At 40.2% G+C, this 6,000-nt stretch overlaps 1 protein-coding gene across 6 annotated transcripts in view; it reads right to left on the minus strand.

Moving 5' to 3' along the window:
* slc16a3.S (solute carrier family 16 member 3 S homeolog) overlaps positions 1 to 5,527 on the minus strand; it is a 63,006-nt gene extending 57,479 nt beyond the window's left edge. For 3 of the 6 annotated variants that reach the window (XM_018240525.2, XM_041577657.1, XM_018240524.2), the window contains exon 1: positions 5,383 to 5,527. The gene's annotated coding sequence lies outside the window, so the exon portion shown is untranslated. Of the gene's footprint in view, positions 1 to 5,029; positions 5,155 to 5,283 lie in introns of those variants that run through there. The other 3 variants (XM_018240523.2, XM_041577656.1, NM_001087188.1) reach the window with 3 other exon arrangements.
* Positions 5,528 to 6,000: the final 473 nt, after the last annotated feature.

Below are 6,000 nucleotides of genomic sequence, written 5' to 3' on the forward strand. Positions count from 1 at the left end.
GACTGGCTGTATTAAGGGTAAAGTGCAGCTAATTATATTTCTACTATGTGACTGCCACACTATAGGAAAATAAAGTTTAACTATGGTGAACAACTAGGACATTAATAGTGCTAGAATGTTCAGCTTGTTCATGCAATTTATTATGAACTACAATTGCCAGAATGCTTTGTGTTCGCGTCAAATGCTGGAGGGCAGTAGGTCAGAGACAGCTGTTACAGAGTATGTTTCAGCACTACACAGCTTGAAACCTGAAGCAGTGAGAAATATTTATACCAGTGATAAATCTGCCAGGCTGCTCTTGCACGTACCGGTAAAAAGTCTTCTCCTGGGGTATTCTTAACCCGTTCTGGAGTGTGCAGGGTCAAGAATGCATCTTTTTAGGGACCACAGAATAACTTGGTGGCAAAGGGTAAAGTGTCCTTTCTGTGACATTCACACCTCAGGGAGAGAAGACCATTTCTTGCACATACACTAGAAATAACCTGAACTATTTTGGGCTGCTGCCCTTTTGGTTGGATAGCTGCCTGGTTCCCATCTTGCTGCAATTTGTCTAGCTATTATGCTGTGTAAGCACAAGCCTGGATCTAATTCTTTTTAGAATTTCTATAAAGGCAAAAGCACCTTTTCCTATAATTGGAGATACATGCCTAAGTTATGTTCTGTACACACTTAACGTGAAAAAGTATCTCTACTGTTTTACACTCTGTATGTGATTCCTTATCTGGAAGCCAATTGTCCAAAAGTTAGGAAGGCCATCTCTCAGACCATTTTTAAAAAGGTTTTTCTCTGAAATAAATGGTAAAAATGTTACATGAATCCACATTGGTGGAAAAAGAATCCTAATGTGTTTCCCCAAATGAGTGGTTCACTCTTAATTACCTTATGCAGAATGGCCAATTCTAAGTAACTTTTCAATTGGCCTTTTTTTATATTTGCCTATTTCCTTCAGATTCTTTCCAGCTTTGAAATGAGTCACTGACAACCCCACCTTTAAAAAAAAAAAAAAAAAAAAAGCAGATGCTCTAAGGCTACAAAGTTATTGCTGTCTTGTCATTTATTAATATTCTAGTAATGTATTCACATCAAGGGGTGGTTGCTAGGGTCATTTGGACCATAGCAGCCAGATAGCTGATACCAAAAAATAGCAAAAAACACAATTGCGAATGGTCTCAGAATCACTCTACATCATTCTAAAAGTTAAAGGAAAAGTAACATCAAAAATGAAAATGAATGATATATTGCAGTGTTTTCCTACACTGGTAAAACTGCTGTATTTGCTTCAGAAACACTACTATAGTTTATATAAATAAGCTGCTGTGTAGCAATTGGGGCAGCCATTCAAAGGAGAAAATGCTCAGGTTACACAGCAGATAAGCTCTGTAGAACATAATGGTGTTATCCGTTATCCACTATTTAACCTCTGCCATATAGCCTTTTTTCAATTTCTGTCATTGCTACACCGCAGCTTGTTTATATGAACTAAAGTAGTGTTTCTGAAGCAAACCGATCAGATTTACCAGTGCAGGGCAACACTACATTATTTTTTCATTACTTTTTAAAAATACATTTTTGGGCGTTACTTTTCCTTTAACACAAAGGCGGACAACCCCTTTTAGGGTTATTGCTTGGGCTCCCCAATGTCGCCCGAAGTTTACTCGTGAGGCAACTTCGGACGACTTCGGGAAACAAATCGTTCTGAGTGCCATCCCACCGGCGATCTACATTCTAGCCGGCAGGAAGGCATTTAGAAGAGATTAGTCACCTGAAGAAGAGGCAATTTGTTGATGGGCGACTTATCTCCCCCAGTAGCCTCATCTGCCATCACCCTTAATGTTTAAATTATTTTTACCAGACCTAAGTGATCTAAGTTCTGGAAATATCCCAGAGAACCCCAGGTCCCAAACATTCTGGATAATAGATCCCATAACTGTATAAAAATGGTTACCAGGCAGAACTGCCTTTGTTTGTTTGGGTGTTCATTTCACCCATTCATACGGTGCATAAGCGGTGGTAGTATCTTTAGTTTTTCTTTAAAGAACAGTTGTATCCCAACAACAATGGGTAGGGAAGATAAGAGATCAAACAAGATAAAGCAACATCGAACAAGACAAAAGAGGTCTATGACTTGGTAGCTGCTTCTGATAGGCTGTAGAGGGCGGAGGAGTGTGTTTGTATTTAAAGCCTGCATTATAGCCATGCACTAAAGAAATAACCAGTGCTGGCACTGGTGAGGGAGTGGAATCCGTCTGGGTAGAGATTTTGACTGGGCAAAAGGTTACAAAGAGAATTATCATTGGTGTATGCTATAAACCCCCTCGTATAAGTGACGAGTATGAAGCCCAACTACTCTTGCAAATAGAAGCCACTTCACTTCTCAATTCTATAAGGGAGTAACTAAAACACTAAATTTCAGACATGCAAACTTGGACAGTATAAGGGCATCTCTGCAACATATTAAGTGGGAAATGCTTTTCACAGGGGTAAACACAGAACAAAAATGGGAAGTCTTTAAAATGCTGCTTCATAAATATACATTTCAGTATATTCCCTTTGTAAGCAAGGAAGTCGTTGCAAAGCAAAACCTTTTTTGTTCAATAGAAGTGTTGGCGTTGAGGTGGGTAAGAAAAGGCGTACTTTTAAGGCTTTCAGGTTAGCTGTGACAGCCGAATCATTTATAAGGTACAAGGAGGCAAATAAATCATGCAAAAAAAGCTATAAGGCAAGCTAAAATTTATATGGAAAAGGATATTGCAGCAAGAAGTAAGAATCCAAAAATATTTTTTAAATATGTTAATAGTAAAAAATTAAACATGAAGGGGTGGGGCCTTTAATATCAGAGGGGGTCAGCTGGTTAATGAAAACAAAAAAAAGTGCAGATTCTGAACACATATTTTTCGTCTGTCTACACAAGTAGGAAACCAGTTAATGGTTTCCTTCTTGATAGTCCCAATTCTAGTAATACAACGAATGATGCATGGTTCACACATGAGGAAATTCAAAAGAGACTAGAACATGTTAAGATAAACAAAGGTACAAGGCCGGATGGTATTCATCCCAGGGTACTTAGCGAGCTTAGCTCTGTGACTGCCAAACCTCTTTACTTAATTTTTAAGGATTCTTTGAGGTCTGGCATAGTGTCGAGAGACTGACGAATTGCTAATGTGGTGCCGCTATTCAAAAAGGGATACCGTTCTCAACCTCAAAACTATAGGCCAGTTAGTCTGAAGTCAGCGGTAGGAAAGCTTTTCAAAGGGTTAATAAAGGATAAGATACTGGACTTCATAGTAAATCATAATACTAAGAGTTTGTACCAGCATGGTTTTATGCGCAATAGATCTTGCCAGACTAACTTAATTTCTTTTAATGAGAAGGTAAGCAGGGACCTCGATTCTGGGAGACAGTGGATGGGATTTACTTAGACTTTGCATTTGATACAGTGCCACACAGAAGGTTACTGGTTAAATTAAGGAATGTTGGCCTCGAACATAGTATTTGTACCTGGATAGAGAATTGGCTAAAAGATAGACTACAAAGAGTGGTGATAAATGGGACATTTTCTAATTGGACCAGTGTTGTTAGTGGAGTACAACAGGGCTCTGTACTAGATCCCTTGCTTTTTAACTTGTTTATCAATGACCTGGAGATGGGCATTAAAAGTACTGTTTTGCAGATGATACTAAATTGAGCAGAACTATAGGTTCCATGCAGGATGCTGCCACTTTGCAGAGTGATTTGTCTAAATTGGGAAACTGGGCAGCAAACTGGAAAATGAGGTTCAATGTTGATAAATATAAATGAAAGGTTTACACTAAATGGCAGTGTGTTGGGCATTTCCTAAAATGAGAAGGATCTTGGGTTTTTTGTAGATAACAAGTTGTCTAATTCTGGGAAGTGTCATTCTGTGGCTACTAAAGCAAATAAAGTTCTGTCTTGCATAAAAAAGGGCATTAACTCAAGGAACAAAAACATAATTATGCTTCTTTATAGGTCCCTGGTAAGCCCTCATCTGGAGTATGCAGTGCAGTTTTGGACTCCAGTCCTTAAGAGGGATATAAATGAGCTGGAGAGAGCACAGAGACGTGCAACTAAACTGGTTAGAGGGATGGAAGACTTAAATTATGAGGGTAGACTGTCATGGTTGGGGTTGTTTTCTTTGGAAAAAAGGTGCTTGCGAGGGGACATGATTATGCTTTACAAGTACATTATCGACAAATAGCAGGGGACCTTTTTACCCATAAAGAGGATCACCGTAACAGAGGCCATGGATTCAGACTAGAAGAAAAGAACTTTCATTTGAAGCAACGTAGGTGGTTCTTTACAGTGAGGTCAGTGAGGTTGTGGAGTGCACTGCCTGGTGATGTGATGGCTGATTATGTTAATGCCATTAAGAGTGAATTGGATGATTTCTTGGATAGACATAATATCAAAGGCTATTGTGATACTAACTTCTATAGTTACTATAGATATGGGTATATATTATTTATGTGAAAGTAGGGAGGGCTGTGTGTATGGATGCTGGGTTTTCATTTGGAGGGGTTGAACTTGATGGACTTGATGGTCATTTTTCAACCATGTAACTATTTATGCAAATAAGCAGACCAACATAAGCAGCTAACGGACCAGCAGTCAACTAGTCAGTGAAGAGTGCAAGGCAATATGTACTGGATTGTTAAAAAGACAATGCCTTATAGAACAATTGTGATAAAAGTAGCAAAAGAAATTCTATCCTCAACAAGCAATAATTTTTGGTGGTGGGTTGGGGGTCAGCCATCCCCATTTCAAAGATGGGGAGAAAAAAAAAAAGTCAAGTAAAAAAAACTATGAAACCCCCCCACACAATTCTACATTTAAGAATACGATATACTACAACACACACAATGTTACCACAGAGGTGAATCACCAATATACAATTCTATCACATTCTTCCATAAAAAGTTGAGTAGACGATATCCGCTTAAGAGCAGATCGCTAAATTAGCGCAGTATGATGGTTACAGCCCCCATTAGTAGCCTTGAAAGCACGCACTCACCCATATAAGCCTTGTGCAGAACATGACCCTCTTGCCGACCCCGATCATTGTTTTCAACAGGGGACCCTCCCATATCAGCCTTATAATAACAGCACCACCCAGACTGTGCCACATGCAAACACTCCCTCACTCAGTTCTTTATCCCCTATTACAGGAGGGACCTGTAGAACGCAAGGCAGCCGACCCCCGTCTCCAAGTTCCCCAGAAGATGACGCCACAGTAACTCCTTTTTATACCCTAAAGTTATTGCTCACCTAGCCAGTGTCCGCGGTGACACCTTTCTATATAAGTCCACTACGCAGGTCTCTGGTACCCAACGGCACACGATAAACACACAGCAGCAGCACACTTACCTGTAGCCGATATAATACTGCCGAGCTGACTGACTAGTAAGCAGCTGCTCTCGCTTTAACTAGGCACGTCCTTGTGACGTCACGAGAGGCTGCAGCCTTTCCGGATCTTGGAACCCACAGGGCAGCGTGAAGGTTAGATGAAGTGGAGCGGTGGGGGGTGGAGAGGATCCGCTGATGCTGCTCAAAAGTGAGTTTGATGGTGATAAGGGTGCATTTCCATAAACACAAAAAACAGGTTTTGGCCTGGCACCACTAAAGCCCAAAGGCAATATTCCTGGCTGGAAGGTATGTGCTTGGGCACCAAACAAAATGTTTTGAACAAATTCCAGTGCATATTGAAACACATCCTTTAGTACTTACCAATCCACATCACAACATAGTTTTTAAAGCAACAGATAAAGTTAAAACACACAAGAACCTTGCTAATATCATGAGCTATCCAACTGCGTAAATCAAGTAGGCACCTGATTCCTTGGCCATACACCTACAGATCAGCGGATACCATGCTGCTCCAAATATTGCTGATTCAATAGCTGGTGTAGGGGCCAATGATTTTTAGATCATACAGATGGGCCTACAGACCTGTATTATGAGGACCCATCAATGCACCTATGTGGG

This window comes from Xenopus laevis, chromosome 9_10S (assembly GCF_017654675.1).
Source record: "Xenopus laevis strain J_2021 chromosome 9_10S, Xenopus_laevis_v10.1, whole genome shotgun sequence".
Classification (NCBI taxonomy): Eukaryota; Metazoa; Chordata; class Amphibia; order Anura; family Pipidae; genus Xenopus; species Xenopus laevis.